Below are 18,860 nucleotides of genomic sequence, written 5' to 3' on the forward strand. Positions count from 1 at the left end.
ATAATAATAATAATAATAATAATAATAATAAGATAAAAAGGAAAAAAACATAATTGTTATTTCTAGGTGGATGAGAAAGACAATCAAGGAGCAAAGAGAAGACCCAAAGGGAGCCCTACCTCACATATGTTCATCTCCTCCACTCCTTACCATGCATCCTTCCGTAAATTCCCTTTTTTTTCACTTCATCGCTCCAATTTAGGTGAAAATTGTGTTTTCTACAGGATCCCGTGACTGGTATATTGGTTATATCCCCAAAATTCATTCTAGACATGATCTAACCCCTCACCTCATCCATTACCATCATCCTTGCATCCACACACACTCCTACTCCCTCTGTCCATTCAGTAGCATCAAATCTGCAGTCACATACACCATCAATAGACAGCAAAGGAGGAAGACAAATGACCTTCAGCAACACCTCGAATATTTGACAATTGCATCGTGGCATTAAGGCCATAGGTAAGTATCCTGACCACTCACTCATATGCATCATTTGATCAAAAGTTGTAAAGGTTAAGAGGTAGTTGGTTTGTAAGTAAAACAATGGTCAGTTTCCTCTAGAAAGCTAGTGGATTACATACACAGGAAACTTTGTTTTTTTTCAAAGAAATTGATTATTTCCTTCTCAAACCTCACAAACAAGATGCTCATCAAGTATATCTCATGTGAGGGTAGATACAGTGTTGTTTATGGCTACCATTTTAGAGAACTTGAAGAATTAAGATTTGGGGTAGAAACACCAGTTCACCAAAGACTCAGCATGCCCTATTTTCTGATGCAATAACTCATGGAATCCAATAGCAAAGAAAAGATAGGAAATTCCCAACCATTAGTTCACCATGGGTTGACCAAAATCCTCATTGAGGATGCCCTCCAAAACCTCAAGATCCCTATAACATGGTTAGTGTTCGGAGACTTATCAGCAGAGGATAACATCAAAACCCTCATCTATGATGTTAGTCATTCTTTTAGTAAGGAGGAGGAAAAAAAAGAAGAAGAAGATACAGAGCTAGATGGGGATGATATGGATGAAGAACGAACTAATATAGAGGATGATGTTGAAACAGAAGAGAAAGAAGGCATTGAAACATAGGAGGAAACGAAGCAGGAAACTAATAGAGATGAGAAAGAAAAAAATAGAAAGGAAGAAGGCATTGAAACAAAAGGGGAAGAAGAAAAGGAGGAGTCACTTAGGGTGTCTCCAGAGGTCCTTGAGTAGAAGGCAACAACTTCCATCACTGCTCTCAGCACACCATTCAAGCAAAAAAAGGGAAAGAAGGAGGCAAAACCCTCTACATTTTAGAACAAGAAAGAGCAGCAAGAAATAAAAGAGCTAAGTGGATTTAGGGATAGAGAAACAACTGAAAAATCAAATCCCATGGCCGTAATCAGCACCCATAATCTAATTGTAAATAATCCTTAGCTGACACCTTGATATCTCGCTGCTCATGGCTAAGCAATTTCACATTTTGATGACATGATTGGGCTACTAAGAAATGATAATATACATGGCTGCATAAGGAAATGGAAAACACTACCACATAGCTTGAAAATCAAATAATATTAGTGGGAAGAAGTAGAAAGGAAAGTAGGGTTCTATAAACAAGAAGTAAAGACCACAACTGAAGCATGAGATGTCAGAGAGGCTACCAGAGCCACTAAGTTGCTAAGAGGATGAGCAACACTTTCAGTAGGGAGGTGATGATAAGCCTCATCATTGAGTAATTATATGGGCCTTAATTGACCTTAATTCACTACCTAGCTTAGTCAAATGAACTATTCTCACAACTTATTGCATACTTTTGATTATATTTTGTTTATCAAATGAGTAGAATTGGATATTTTGCTTTGTGGTCTAATGTGCATGTAATGCAGGAATAAAGAATAAAAGTAAGGAAAATGCAGGGATAAAAGATAAAAGCAAGGAACTAAGGTAAAGACCTTGGAAAAAACTCTAATGGGACAAGGGAGAGGAATTACAGGAGGTAAATACTCCTCATTTAATACCCCTCCATTTGAATATACCTCCATCAACTGAAAGTACAATCAACCCACTTCTAGAAGGAAGCCAAGCAAGTGAAGGTGCAAACAACCAAATCAGGTGTACTAGAAGGTAGCCAAGCAAGTGAAAGTATGACTTTATCTTGAGTTGGGAGCCAAGCCTCCCTACTAGAAGGCAGCCGAGATAGTGAAAGGTAAAGCATAAGTTTATCATTGAATTAGGAGTTGTGCCTCCCTAATTTTGAAAGAATTCATTCGAGACTTCAAATGTATAAGTAGAGAAGCTTAGGACCTTGGTTTTTTTAGTTACCAAGAGTTAGCAAGAATTCGAAATTCTCACTGTATAACTCTTTGTTTTCAAGATGAAAGTCTTGTAATAGATTTTTATTTATAATGAGGATGAGTTTTGTTTTGAGCCAACAATGAGTTAACTCATAGGGCTAAAGCTCTTGGGTTAGGTCCCAACCCTAGCAGCCAAAGCTCCTCTTTATTGTATTGATATGCTAGCATAGATTCCTATTTTCTGTTCATTTTCTTAATTAGACGCATTTTCATTACAACAGTAGTACAGATTCATGGTTTCCTATTCATTTTCTTAAGTAGTTCATTTCCATTACAACACTATCATAGCTTCATGCTTTAGTTGTTTATTTTCTTAAGTAGTTGCATTTTCATCACCACTGTATATAGTAGATGATTCATGGTTTAACTGGTTATTTGTTTAAGTAGCTGCATTTCCATTACAACAGGGTAGAGTAGATTAGTTGTGCTTTAGTTGCTTCCATTTGTTCTTTCATTCACTTAGCAGGTTAGCAAAGAAAAGTTCCATAAGTTTGTTAGCGGGTGTCTCGGCCTCACCTCCTCCCTCTGGGACCATGACATGAGGAAGAAACCCTGCAGCAACCCCAAAAAAACAGAGTTTCAGTCCTTGCATGGAGTTTGTTGTTTGATGTAGTTACATGGTTTGTTTCATGGTCATTCATTCATTTCTTGGTCATCTGTTCCTTCACCCTCTGTCTAAGACCTCATTCATATGCCCATTCTCCTTAAGCCTGAAATGGCTGAGTGGAAGCTATTAATTCACGTTGTAATCTGTTTGTACCCGTATATTTCCTTACACAATGAAACCCGACCTATCACCGCCCAATTCATTTTCAGTGCTAACTTTATGCACTTTAAATCCCCACCGTTGATCTTCCTTGTCTGATCTGACCACTATCACGCACCTGCTCGCCAACTAGCTCGGTCAAATCTCCACGGTTGATCTGCCTCGCCAGATTTGACGGCTATCGTGTGATATCACATGGATTTCTATCTGATCGTTATCTTCCCGTAGGCATGCGGTAATAGTGGTTTCCCCATGCTATGTGTCGCCTGGGGAGGGAAATCACGTAAAATTTTAGAAAACATCTTATAGCTTTGAGGGCACGTGAAATATAACTTACCACCTTGTAAACCCACTCCCTCATTTCTGCATGTTCCTCTATGCGCTCCAATCTCCACCGTTGACTGTCTCCTGATCTGACGACCATCGCATCACCCACTCGCCAACCAACTTGGCCCATCTCCACTATTGATCTACCTAGCTAGATCCGATGACTATCGCGTCGTATCGTGTAAATTTCTATCCAACCTTTATCTGCCCAAAAGAAAGCAAGAAAAGTGGTTTTCTCATGCTACGTGTCACTCGATAAGACTAATCGCGTGAAATTTCAAAATACCGCGTATGGTTTTCAGGGCACACGAAATACAACTTACCACCTCTGCAAACCCACTACCATTTCCACATGCTTCTTTTACCCACGATCTAATCTCCACCATCCATCTACCAACTAATCTTGTCCATCCATCTCTTGACTTATCCTTCGCTATATAATCTCAACTATCCATCATGTTAGTTAACCCTGTTCGCCCATCTACCTATGTACCCTCCTGTGATCCGATCTCAGCCATTCGTTTGCCTTTCACCCGACTGATCCAGTGGTTCTTATGCATTGTTTCTCCCTTATGTCCTCATTTTGATCTCTGACTGCTCTTCCTCTTAAACATAGACTTAGCTTAGTTTCCTTTGCTTACCCCTTAGTCTAGTTTTGATGTTTTTTACTTGTACAACTTAGATAACAGCATTAGATTAGTGTTGTTTTAGAAACTATGCTTCACATAGCTATTTAGATGGTTAGTTGGGGTTTTTTGTGAGTTAGTATTACAAGTTGTTTTCTTCATTACTATAGTAGAGTAGTTCTCCCTTATAATATATTTGATCTTCCTCCATCAAAATAAAGCTTCTTCTGACCCTGTAGAAGTCTAGGTTGGAACCCCTCGGGTCTCTTTCCAAATGAGCAGTGACAACAGGTGGTACCTTCACTTCTACTTATGCATATAGCACTTTCACCTCCAAGTTTGTATGAACCCCAGGTTGATAACTAAAGCTAGTAGCCCCGGGACTTGTAGCATTCTTGCTGCAATACCTAGGCCATCAATTATCCTGAGTAGTCATTTTGGTATTTTTGACTCTTTAAATTTAAAACATCATCGAGCAATTGTCCGCCTTTTTTAGCACCTTAAATTTTTTTCTATCCACGATCACATCACATTCCTGATACTTTTATTCTAGACCAGATCCTGAGTATATCCCCAATATATTTTAAAATCCTTGCAATTAATTTCTCTTCTGTTTTTTTTTAGACAAAGTGATCATGGCTGAGCGATCAGGTTTGCCTCATTCCTCTTCATCTCCTCCATCTAGAAGGTCGCCCAAAGAAACATTCCCCGAACATCCGCAGTTGCATGAGGATTAAGGTGTTGAACTTTGAATTGTTTTGAGTATTCAACCTTTATCTTCTCGTCTGCCCTTGTCAGATACTAGGTCAACTTACGAATCTGGTCTAGAATCCCCTAATAATCCTAACGAGACTCCTGAGAGTGCATAGAATTTTGATAGTCTGTAAGGACTAGTTATAGACCCTTTTGTGGTATCTCCACAGCACCCTTATAATCCATATGATTAGCCTGGTGTTTTGTTGGAGTTGTCTCCTCATTCATATTCAGCTCCTCGCCAATTGTTTTCTATGGAGTCAGAAGGCAAAATCCCAGTCTCTTTTCCGAGTCAATCGGAAGTTTCTGCTACTCACACTCCTCAAGCAGTTGATGAGCAGGCATATGAGTTCCCTCTGGAAGGTTTCCCTTATATAAGAAGAATATTTTCTTGTGTTTATCCTGAGTTTAGTGAGTCCTTATTGCCGCATGGTTATACCTCTCTGGCTCAGTTGGTTTCGGGCACTCCTAGTGCCTCGTCATTGTATTAGAATCCTATCTAGTATTCTAGAACCATGCCTACATAAGGTCTGTTCATCTAGAACATGACCTCTTGATCGATTGTACAAACTGCAGCCACTTTAGTTTCGATTCAACCTACCATTTCGTTTCACCTTGTTTTGTCATTTCAACCAACTCTTCCAATTCATTCGATGGTCTTGGTAAGTAAGGCATCGGTAAGTTCTTCTACCACTCCAGTGAGCGGAAAGACTATGCCACCACCTGGGGGGCAAGATCCAAATACCTCCATGATGTCAAGCCAAACCAATGTGAATGGATCATAAACTCAAATGGTTGGAAAAAATCAACCTTTTTATGACGCTATTCCTAACCTTGTTGATCCATCCGAGTCAGTTAATGTCCAATACCAGCAGCCATACATGGCTTAGGTTCCATTCCAACTGGCTTATGTTCGATATGGTTAATAAGCCTTGGTTACCCTACCTTACATTCCTCAATCTGGACCTTATGTTAAGCCTGGCCAATCCACTTTGTATGGTCAGTATGGCCATATTCAATTTGGGAACTATCCAGGAATTGTCCAGCTACCTTTGTATAGCAAGGGAAACCTTCATTGTAGCAAGGGCAAGCATTGTAACAGTAAGGAAAACTGCTACAACTGCAAGGGAAACCTTTTCAACAGTCGCAACAACCTTGAAAGCCGCAGACACATTTTGTTCAGCAACCCTCCCAACCTTCTTTCTCGTAAGGCCAACCTTCATAGTAGCAAGGGAAACCTTTGCAGCAACCACAAGGTCAGCATGTATAGTAGCAAAACCAACCTTTGTAGTAGCCACAAGGTTATCCTTTTAAGTAGCAAATCCAGTGTTTGTAGTAGTAGGTCGTATATGCATATCAACAAGGTCAGCCCGTTTAGTGCTAAGGTTAATGTTTGCAAGGTCACGGTCAACCCCTGCAATAGTAGGTTCAAAATCCTTATGTCCAATGGAAGCAGGTTCAAAATTTTCATGTCCAGGGGGAGCAGGTGCAAAATCCTTACATCCAAGGTCAGCAGGTTCAAAATCCTTACATCCAAGGTCAACAAGCTCAACAACCTTTTAACCCATATGCCTATCAACAACCTTTGGTAGGATAGTATCAAGTCTACCTACGACAAAATCCTCCCTATAGGTGATCCAGGTGGATGTTGGTTGCCACCCACCTATCCCACTTGGATCCCCACAACTGTCTCTTTTAGTTTTTCAGTTTCCTTAATTGTAGCACAATTTACTATTTTTAGCAGTTTTTCCGGTCCTGAACTTCTGGAGTTGTTTTGAGGCCCTAAATGATGTTTTTTGGGAAATTTGCAAGCAATATGGGGTGTTGGACCCTTGTTCCTCCTCCCAAAGTTGTATTCCTTGGATAGATATTTCTAATGAGCTATTGTGTGTGTCAAATGGAGATCGTATGCCAAAGTTATGACACCGGGAAGTTAATGTATGAATTCCCCCAAAATAGGGCCCGTAGTCTGGTGTTTCATCTCCTGGGTTAGGTTTTTGGATGTTTATGGTTTTCCATTGTTTCTCAACAATAAATAGGCCTTTGAGCCTCATTGTAACATAGGTTAGAGGCATGTAGCCTCCACATCTCTTCTCAAAGATAAGCTACCGTCGCCATAGCTGGTTTATTTCCATTTCTATTTGTAAGCATATTTCAGTATTTTACATTAATGAAATGAAGTGTTATTTCTGCTACATATCTGTATTTATGGTTATTTCAGTACTTTATTGCATTCCTTCTTAAATCTGGATCAGTGGTATCAGAGCAGTCTTCTCTTTCTCTTTTTTTTCTTTGCATGTCTGCAACGAGGTCACGATATAAGGAGTTAGGGATTGAATTGGTCAAACCTTTGCAAGACCAGCCTCACAAATCCCGATGGCCTCCCATGGCGAATGAAAAGAAAGATGAGGGGGTATGAGATCCTATTAATATCTTCCTTGAAGAAGCCCTCGAGTGACAGAGGAACACGATGATGGACAAATTTTCGTAGATCCTTCAGCAGCTACCCAGAGGTGACGCATCGGCTTCCAACAGCTACTCTGGAAACGCCACACCCTTTAAGGTACATCTTACTTTTTAAATCCCCATATTCGAGGGTTAGATAGATGCAGATGTTGTAGATAAATGGTTAAATATGCTAGAAGGTTATTTTTCTATTCATGATTTTTTCAGTCGAGAAAATATTATTTTCTCTCTTCTCAAAGCAGCGCCCCATGTCAAGGACTGGTGGGAAACCTACTACGATCAAAAGGATGAAATTATGGGCTCACTATTTTCAGCCACACCCACTTGGAATTCATTTCGAGATGCCATCAAGGAGTAGTACTACCCTGTCAAAATCTATGAGGACAAATACATAAAGTTGACCATGTTGCGGTAGGGAAGGGGCCAAGATGTGCCAAAGTTCACAAACATTTTTCATAACCTTCACACACATTTGGGTATCAAGGATTTCGAGCTGCATTTGGTACTCAAATATCGTAGCCAACTACACAGATACATCCAAGATGAGATGGAGTTCCTGAACATATCTTTGCTTGGCACGGCATACCGATACACTGTCAAGATTGAGAAGAAGTTTAAACAAAAGAAGCGAGAATTTGGATTTGTGAATCCGAAGACCAAAGGACAAAGACAAGGTAGGGTGACCCAAGACAACCCGTCGAAGCTGCAAGAAAAGAACAACACCAAGAAGTCAAAGAAGGAAACAGGAAAGTGGTGTGAGTTCCACAAGAGCCCCACTCACAACACAAGTGACTGTCGGACCAAGAAATCACTGGTGGCTGAGTTTAAGGCTTCAGAATCAGATGCATGTTTTGAACCTGAGTTAGAATCCGACAAGGGAATAGAAAAGGGAAGTAGATCATTGATGTGGAGCTCAATGCCACTATTTCCACCGCCAAGATCCAAAAGAATAAGCTCGAAGATCCAGAGGAGGGGGAGCGTCTTTCCCACTCACAGATGTGGGTGAACGGTTCGACATTGCAATTCATTGTTGATAGTGGGAGCCAAAAGAACTTCATTTCAGCAGAGGTCATGAAGTGGTTGAGCCTACCGACTACACCACACCTACAACTATACAGTATCAGGTGGCTTCATGAAGGACGAGAACTCCGAGTTCGCTAGTAGTGTCGCCTTCCCTACAGCATCAAGCCCTTTGCAGATGAGGTATTGTGTGATGTTGCACCTCTGGATGTTTGTGATGTATTATTAGGCCAGCCATACCTCTGGAGGAGACATGATGTGTATGAGTCAAGGTATTGCTCTATTATTATTTCTTTGGATAATTCATATACAGGATACCGAAGGTAACCCCACCTACCGCCATCTCTTCAATCACTGGTAATAAATGTAGCAAGCTCTTCTCCCAGACTAGGAAATTCATTTTCTCTCTGGTTCACTCCCAAAGTAAGGGGAAGATTTTCGCCACATCCATGACCCCTATGAAGGGTTCCTCCACACAGCAGCAACAGCAGAGGGATACAATCATCTTCTCCTCACCCATAGGGGTACCGTTGCACTGTCAGGTCAAGCATTCATCTGATCTAACTTGTGGAGCACCTCTACCCAACAGGCTGATATATCACCACTCCATTATCGGAATTTCCAAGTACAATCAACAACATGATCAACATCAAGTACTACACAAGTTTCAGGTGGGTGAAAAAGTTTGGTTACATCTGCAAAAACAACGCCTTACAAGAGCCCATCAGAAGCTCAGACCACTCCGACATGGTCCTTACAACAATACCAAGGCTATGGGAAATAATGCTTTGGAGCACAACATTCCTCCATTCCTTTTCTTGCACCAATTGTTCAATGTGGAATGCCCTCAACCATGCTTCCCACCATTACTGGACACATCAGATATTGCAGAACAGCTCACCAGGGACCAACTTCAGAAGATGGAGGAACTCAATGTAATGGGGACCATTGCTTCCTAAGTGGGAAGGAATGATCCAGGTGGATGTTGGTGGCCACCCACCTATCCCACTTGGACCCCCACAATTGTCTCTTTTAGTTTTTCAGTTTCCTTAATTGTAGCACAATTTACTATTTTTAGCAGTTTTTCTTGTACTGAACTTCCGAAGCCATTTTGAGGCCCTAAATGACGTTTTTGGGAAATTTGGGAGAGAAATGGGCCACTAGACCAATTTTTTTTCCACAAAGTTTTATTCCTCGGATAGATCTTTCTAACAAGCTATTGTGCGCGTCAAACGAAGATCGTATGCCAAAGTTACGACCCTAGGAAGTTGATGTACCAATTTACCTGAAACAATTCCCATAGTTTGGTGTTTCATCTCCTAGTTTTAGGTTTTTGGATGTTTATGGTTTTCCATTGTTTCTCAAAAATAAATAGGCCTTTGAACCTCATTTTAACACTATTCAGAGGCATTTAGCCGCCACATCTCTTCTCAGAGACATGCTACCATCACCCTAGCTAGTTTATTTCCATTTCTGTTTACAAGCATATTTAAGTGTTCTACATTAATGAAATGAAGTGTTATTTCCATGGCATATCTGTTTTTATGGTTATTTCTATACTTTACTGCGTTCCTACTTAACTCAAACTCAGTGGTATCAAAGTAGTCTACTCTTTCTCTATTTTTCTTTGCATGTCCCCAACAAGGTCGGGATATAAGGAGTTAGGGCTTGAACTGGTCGATCCTTTACAAGACTGGCCTCACAAATCTCGATGGCCTCCCATGGAAGATGAAAAGAATGATGAGGGGGAAGGAGATCCTATCAAAATCTTGCTTGAAGAAGCCCTCGAGCGATAAAGGAATGCGATGATAGACAAATTTTCTTAGATCCTTCAGCAGCTACCCAGAGGCGATGCATTGGCTTCCAACAGCTACTCTGGAAACGCCACACCCTTTAAGGTACAAGTTAATTTTGAAATCCCCATATTCAATGGTTATATAGATGTAGATGTCGTAGATAAATGGTTAAATCTGCTAGAAGGGTATTTTTATGTTCATGATTTTTCTAGTCAGGTAAATATTATTTTCTCTCTTCTCAAAGCAACCCCCCACGTCAAGGACTGGTGGGAAACCTACTATGAGCAGAAGGGTGAAAGTACGGGCTCATTATTTTTAGCCACACCCACTTGGAATTCATTATGGGATGCCATCAAGGCACAGTACTACCTTGCCAAAAGCTATGAGGACAAATACATAAAGTGGACCATGTTGCAACAAGGAAGGGACTAAGATGTGCTAGAGTTCACAAACATTTTTCATACCCTTCACAAACAATTGGGTATCAAGGATTCTGAGCTACATTTGGTACTCAAATACCACAGTTTCCTACACAGATACATCTAGGATGAGATGGAGTTCCTAGACATATCCTCTCTCGACATGGCATACCAATATGCTATGAAGATCGAGCAAAAGTTTAAACAGAAGAAGTGAGACTTTAGAACTGCGAATCTGAAGACCAAAGGACAAAGCCAAGGTAGTGTGACCCAAGACAACCCATTGAAGCTATAGGAAAAGAATAACACTACGAAGCCAAATAAGGACACAAGAACGTGGTGTGAGTTCCACAAGAGCCGCATTCACAACACAACTGAGTGACCAAGCTATCACTGGTGGCTAAGCTGAAGGCTTCAGAATTAGATGCATGTTCTGACCCTGAGTCAGAACCTGACAAGGGGAATGGAAAAGGGAAGCAAATCATTGATGTGGAGCCCAACACCACTGTTGTCGCCACCAAGATCCAGAAGAATGAGCTCAAAGATCCAGAGGAGGGGGAGCATATTTTCCACTCACAGATGTGGGTGAAGGGTTCGCTGCTAAAATTCGTTGGTGACAATGGGAGCCAAAAGAACCTCATTTTAGTAGAGGTCATGATGTGGTTGAGCCTACTGACTACACCACACCCGCAGCCGTACAATATTAGGTGGATTCACAAAGGATGATATCTCTGAGTTCACCAGCAGTGTCGCCTTCCCTACAGCATCAATCCCTTCACAGATGAGGTATTGTGTCATGTTGCACCTCTGGATGTTTGTGATGTATTATTAGGCCAACCATACTTGTGGAGGCGACAAGCTGTGTATGAGTCAAGGCCTCACTCTGTTATTATTTCTTTGGGTAATTCATTATACAGGATACTGGAGGTAGCCCCACCTACTGCCACCTCTTTAATCACTACTAAGAAATGCAGCAAGCTCATCTCCCAGGCTAGGAAATTCATTTTCTGTCTAGTTCACTCCCAAAGTAAGGGGAAGATCATCGCCATATCCATGACCCCCGTGAAGGCTTCCTCCATGCAGTAGTAGCAGCATAAGGATACGGTCATCTTCTCCTCACCCATAGGGGTACCGTTGCATTGTTAGGTCAAGCATTCATCTGATCTGACTTCCAGAGCACCTATACCTAATGGGCAGATCTATCACCACTCCATTCTAGAAAATGCCAAGTACAAGTAGTGACATGATCAACATTAGGTATCACACAAGTTTCAGGTGGGTGACAAAGTTTGGTTACATCTGTAGAAAGAACGCCTTACAAGAGCCCATTAAAAGCTCATACCACTTCGACATGGTCCTTACAACATTACCAAGGCTATGGGAAACAATGCTTTGGAGCACAACATTCCTCCATTCCTTTGCTTGCACCAAGTGTTCAATGTGAAATGCTCTTAACCATGCTTCCCACCATTACTGGACACATCAGAGATTGCAGAACAACAGATGGAGGAACTCAACTCAATGGGGACCATTTCTTCCTAAGGGGGGAGGAATGCTCCAGGTGGATGTTGATGGCCACCCATCTATCCCACTTGGACCCCCACAACTCTCTTTTAGTTTTTCAGTTTCCTTAATTGTAGCACAATTTACTATTTTTAGTAGTTTTTCGGGTCCTAAACTTCTAGAGCCATTTTTAGGCCCTAAACGACTTTTTATGGGAAATATTTATAATGAGCTATTATATGTGTCTGACGGAGATCGTATGCCAAAGTTACGACCCCAAGAAGTTGATGTGCCAATTTACCCGAAACAGGGCCCACAGTTTGGTGTTTCATCTCCTAGGGTTAGGTTTCTAGATATTTAGGGTTTTCCATTGTTTCTCAACAATAAATAGGCCTTCGAGCCTCATTGTAACACAGTTCAGAGGCGTGGCGACCACATCTCTTCTCAGAGATAAGCTACCATTGCCCTAGATGGTTTATTTCCATTTTTATTTGTAAGCATATTTTAGTATTTTACATTAATGAAATGAAGTGTTATTTTCGCTACATATCTGTATTTATTATTATTTTTTTACTTTATTCCATTCCTTCTTAAATCCAGATCAACGAGCAAGGTAACCTACAATGGGGGCAAAATCAGATTCCATATAGACAAAATCTTCCACTGTGGGGGAAAAATCCTTATCAACAAGGATGGATTCTACAGTTTGGGTTTACTCTAAAGCCCCAAATGCCTTTTAATATCCAATATACATTATTGGCCATGTTGGAATTGTCAAATGTGTCAAGGCTCACCAATGATTGTGTTAGAAAATTATATATTACGGAGCAATGGAACACATAAAATATTGCAGAAATATAAACACAAAAAATACACAAAACAAGATAGACACATATATACGTGGTTCACCCAGTTTGGGCTACGTCCACCCCGAACAGCCAGTCCTTCCTTTCTATTATCCAGCAAAATGAAGAGACACAACCTACAGCAAATTCGCTGTAATATCCTCTGTTTTCTCTCACAGTCTACCTCTCTGTTTCTCGCTCACAAAATACACATCTATCTCATAGCCTCAAATACAATACCCTCATACAAAGAGAGGGGTTTCCTTCTAGGGCAAAAAACCCTAAACTAAACATAAGTTCTACCGTCAGATCATCCGCCTAATGAATGGCCCAGATTGACTAGAATTACTATGCTTTTACAAGGAAATTTTACAGCTGTTTTTAGCTTCGGGGGCGCTGCCCCCGAAACCCCCCGCCAGGGGGGGGCTCCCAAAGGTCGCAGCTGCCCCCCCTGGACCCCCCTACAGCGAATATTTTAGAGGCGGCGTTGCCACCCCCATTTCGAACTGGGGTCCTATGTGGCGATACCTTTGAATATATAAGATAATCAGGCTCCACACCCAACAATCTCCCACTTGTAGACTGATTGTAGCAACTCCACCGCTGCTCCATTTGCTGGAAAATGACTCCTCTTTGGACCTGGCTATTTCTCATCTTCATCATCATCCTTGAAGACCAACTGAAACTAAGGATATTCTCAGTTTCTCCCTGGTTACAACTTTTGTTAGCATATCTGCAGGATTCTGGCTAGTGTGTATCTTTTCCAGCTTCAACTCTCCATCTTCCAACATTGATCGTATGAAATGGTAGTTGAGCTTTATGTGTTTAGTCCTGGAATGAAATGCTGAGTTCTTTGCAAGATGAATGGCACTTTGGCTATCAATGTATAACGTGCCCATATCATGCTCCTTACCCAATTCACCCATAAACCTTTGTAACCAAATCATTTCTTTACTAGCCTCTGTAGCAGCAACATACTATGCTTCTGTTGTTGAAAGTGCAACAACACTTTGGATTTTTGAAACCCAACTGACAGCTATTCCTCCAACAGTAAATACATATCCGGTAGTGCTCCTCCTATTATCTCTGTCACCTGCCATATCTGCATCAACATATCCTTGTAGGGAGATGTTTGAACCACCAAAGCATAATGCTTGATTTGTGGTACCTTTAAAATATCTGAGAATCCATTTCACTGCCATCCAATGTTCCTTTCCTGGATTGTTCATGTACCTGCTTACAACTCCCACTGCATGTGCAATATTAGGCCTTGTGCAGACCATTGCATACATTAAGCTTCCAACTGCTGATTCATATGGAACTTTAGACATATAATCCATGTCTTCTTGGGTCTTTGGGCACATTTCCTTGCTAAGTTTGAAATGTCTAGCAAAAGATGTACTAACTGGTTTTGCATTGTGCATGTTAAATCTTTTCAACACCTTTTGTATGTACTCATTCTGAGACAATGTTAATTTATGATTTTTCCTGTCTCTAGTTATTCTCATACCAAGGATTTGTTTTGCAGCTCCCAAATCCTTCATTGCAAATGAATTTGCCAATTTTCTTTTGAGCACATTTATTTCCTACATGTAAGATCCTGCAACAAGCATGTCATCTACATACAGTAACAATATAATATAGCTGCCATCATTTTTCTTTTTCAAATAAACACAATGATCGGAGTGACATCTAGTATAACCTTGTTCAGACATAAAGTTGTCAAATTTTAGATACCACTGCCTTGGAGCCTTTTTTAAGCCATACAAGCTCTTCTTCAACCTGCACACTAGTTTCTCCTTCTCTTTCACCTCATATCCTTGTGGCTGCTGCATATATATCTCTTCCTCCAAATCCCCATGGAGAAAGGCTGTCTTTACATCTAACTGCTCAAGATGCAAATCTTCAGCTGCTACAAGACTTAAAATAGTTCTGATTAAAGTCATTTTAACAACAGGAGAAAATATTTCATCAAAGTCAATACCTTTCTTCTGTGCAAACCCCTTCACCACAAGTATAGCTTTATACCTCTGTTTTCCTCCATCTTCTTCCTTCAGCCTATAAACCCATTTATTCTTCAATGTAGTTTTTCCTACAGGAAACCTGACTAAATCCCAAGTCTGGTTATGCATTAAGTTGTCCATCTCTTCTTCCATGGCTACCTCCCACTTCTTCCTGCTTTCAACCTACATTTCTTCTTCATAACATTCGGGTTCACTGGAATCAGTCAACAATAAATAATATAATGAAGGAGAGTATCGTTCAGGGGGCCTACCTATCCTGGTAGATCTTCTAACACCACTTTCAGGTGTTTGGGGTGCCTGTTGTTGTTGTGGTGGTTGTTGATTATTATTATTTTCAGGCACCTTTACTTTTTCAGTGATTTCATCAAGAACTGCGTATTCCTTGTTTTCCTTTTCCTGTTTCTTTTCCTGCAACTGATTCTTATACAAGACCTTTTCATTGAATATTACATCTCTGCTCCTAATTATTTTGTGATTTTCGTAATCATATAAGTGATAACCAAAATCATTAACACCATATCCAATAAAGGTACATTTCTTTGACTTTGCCTCAATCTTTGTTCTATTTTCTTTATCAATATGGACAAAGGCCTCACAACCAAAAGGCTTTAAAATAAAGTAGTTTACCTTTTTACCTGTCCATGCTTCCTCTAGAACACCACCATCCAAGGAACTTGAAGGCCCTCTGTTTATCAGATAAATAGCAGTATCTACAGCATCTGCCCAAAACTATAAAGGCAATCCTGCATGCAATCTCATGCACCTTGCACGCTCCATGATTGTTCTGTTCATCCTTTCTGACACACCATTTTCTTGTGGTGTTCTTGGAACTATCTTCTCTCTGCAAATTCCATGCTCTGAATAGTACCTATCAAACTCTTTGCTGCAATATTCACCTCCATTGTCTGATCTAAGACACTTCAATTTCTTTCCTGTCTCAATCTCAACCAAAGCTTTCCATTTCTTGAAAGTATCAAATACATCAGATTTATTCTTAATACAATAAATCCAAGTTTTCCTAGTTGCATCATCAATAAAAGTAACATAATAACAAGAGCCAACGAGAGATGATACCTGAGCAGGTCCCCATATATCTATATGCACAAGCTCTAATTTTTCATTCTTCTTTTCTTTCCCAACTCTGAGAAATCTGACTCTCTTCTATTTTCCATAAATGCAATTCTCACAGAAGTCCAAATCAACATTCTTCAAACCTGGCAACAAATTCCTTGAGTGAAGAATCTTCATCCCCTTTTCACTCATGTGTCCGAGCCTATGATGCCATAATGTTGCATCTGCTCCTTTGGAAGTTAAAGCATTAACAGAGTTAGAATTACCATTGCATAAATACAATGTACCAACCTTTTCACCTTTTGCTATTACCAGGGATTCTTTGGTGACCTTCCAAGCTTTATCTGTGAAAGTTGTCACACAACCTTCACCGCCTAACTGCCCTGTTGAAATCAGATTTTTCTTTAGATCTGGGACATGCCTTACCTCCTTTAGTAGCCATTGGTTTCCATTCTGCTGTTTTACAATAACCTTACCCATTCCAACGATTTTACAGGGTTTATCATCACCTAGACGAACTTGTCCAAAATCTCCTTGAACATAGTCATGAAAGTATTTCTTATCAGGTGTGGCATGGAATGAAGCCCCTGAATCTACCACCCAGGAATCAGTAACATTTTCGAAAGAAAGAATCAGAGCATCTTGTAACACCTCATCTATCACAGTTGTTTCATGATTGTTTTCTTGTTGTGCACCTCCTTCTTTTCCTTTCCGAGATCTACAGTCTTTCTTTAGGTGTCCTTTCTTTCCACATTTCCAGCACACTATCCCCAATCTGGACTTGGATCTGCCTTTCCTTGATTTACTGCAATATCCTGAGCTCTCTCCTCTTTCCATTTTCCTTCCTCTAGACTCTGCACTCAAAGCATTTCTCGATGTCTGACCGGAGCTTTTCCGTTGCATTTCCTCGCTAAGGATAGCACCGACAACATCATCAAACTTTAAAGTACTAGATCCAGAAACGGAGTTACTAATGGCCATTACCAAACCATTCCAACTTTCTGGTAATGAGCACAAGAATAACAGAGCTCTAACTTCATCATCAAAGTTTACCCCTACAGAACTTAACTGACTTGTAATTGTATTAAAATCATTTAAATGGTTTGCAACAGATCCACCTTCCGACATATTCATATTAAATAACCGTTTCATAAGAAATACCTTGTTTGAGGCCGAGGGTTTTTCATATAGTTTCGACAACGTCTGCATCAAACCCTCTGTCGTGGTTTCCTTCGAAATGTTGAAGGCGACTGACGCAACAAGGCACAACCGTATTGTTCCGAGTGCCTTTCTATCGAGAAGGTTCCATTCTTCGTCTTTCATACCCATCGACATCTTTGTTTTTCCGCCCAATGGTAGGTATAGATCTTTCTGATACAGATAATCTTCCATCTGCATCTTCCACAGTGAGAAGTTTTGGCCGTTAAATTTCTTGACCCTAAACTTACCATCTTCTGCCATTGCTCCCACTCGAACCAGGAACCCTTCTTTCCTGCGAGTTTATCAGCCAAATAGACCTTCGGCTCTGATACCAGTTGTTAGAAAATTATATATTACGGAGCAATGGAACACATAAAATATTGCAGAAATATAAACACAGAAAATGCACAAAACAAGAGAGACACAGATATACATGGTTCACCCAGTTTGGGCGACGTCCACCCCGAGTAGCCAGTCCTTCCTTTCTATTATCCAGCAAAATGAAGAGACACAACCTATAGCAAATCCGTTGTAATATCCTTTGTTTTCTCTCACAGTCTCACCTCTCTATTTCTCGCTCACGGAATACACATCTATCTCACAACCTCAAATACAATACCCTCATACAAAGAGAGGGGTTTCCCTCTAGGGCAAAAATCCCTAAACTAAACATAAGTTCTACCATCAGATCATCCGCCTAATGAACGGCCCAGATTGACTAGAAATTACCATACTTTTACAAGGCAGCCAACCCCCCCCTGGACACCCCCTGCAACGAATATTTTACGGGCGGCGTTGCCTCCCCCATTTCAAACTGGGGTCTTATGTGGCGATACCTTTGAATATAGAAGATAATCAGGCTCCACACCCAACAGATTGTATCCTTCATTATCCTTACTCACCTCCAGTTCCAATGAAAGTTTCGAGTGATTGCCCCAAATTTTAGGGAAAAGTGAAGGAGGATCCACAAGCCCACGTGATGACATATCACCTCTTGTGCTCCTCCAATTCATACTGTGATGTAGGAAAGTGTTCCCTCTATAGACATAGGCAGCCCCTCTAGCCCTAGAGTTGGTCTAGTCACAAAGAAGGATAAATCAACAACAATTTTCCTTAAATAGTTCAAGTTGGAGGCCTACCTCAACCGGTGGTCGATGGGGTTCCATTGCACTACTCCAGCTTCCGCTTCCTTCTCCTAATGAGTGATTAACCTGAAACAAAGCAAAGGAAATACAACAAAGCATGTAATTGGATACAACAATAATCTATTTACTCATAAAGTCGAGAGTTCATGAGCTATCTAGTACATCACATACAAGACATAGGAAAACATCATTGATTGCATTAATTATGAAATAAAGTAAGCTTACAACCGGAGTCTTGACGTCACAAGCCTTCTCAGGAGGGTCTAGCCAGCATGTTCCTCAAGCATTCACTCTTAGAGATGGATCTCCCAAATTACAAGTCTCTCTCACTCACAAGTTTCACACAAGATCAAAGGCACTTCACAACCTTCCTCAAGCTCTCAAACAATCCCACACTTGTCACACTCACACCAGCTATCTAACAAGCTCACAATACTATCAGCAACACTCCAAAGACTAAGAATTCCAAACTAGTAGCCCACAACAATGGTGAGAGCTTAAATAGGAGAAGGAGTATCCATGAAAGGTGGGAGGATGAACTTATCTCCAAGGA

The sequence above is a fragment of the Pinus tabuliformis genome, chromosome 9 (assembly GCF_031772625.1).
Source record: "Pinus tabuliformis cultivar Carrire ecotype Pingquan chromosome 9, CPIR1, whole genome shotgun sequence".
NCBI classification, from domain to species: domain Eukaryota; kingdom Viridiplantae; phylum Streptophyta; class Pinopsida; order Pinales; family Pinaceae; genus Pinus; species Pinus tabuliformis.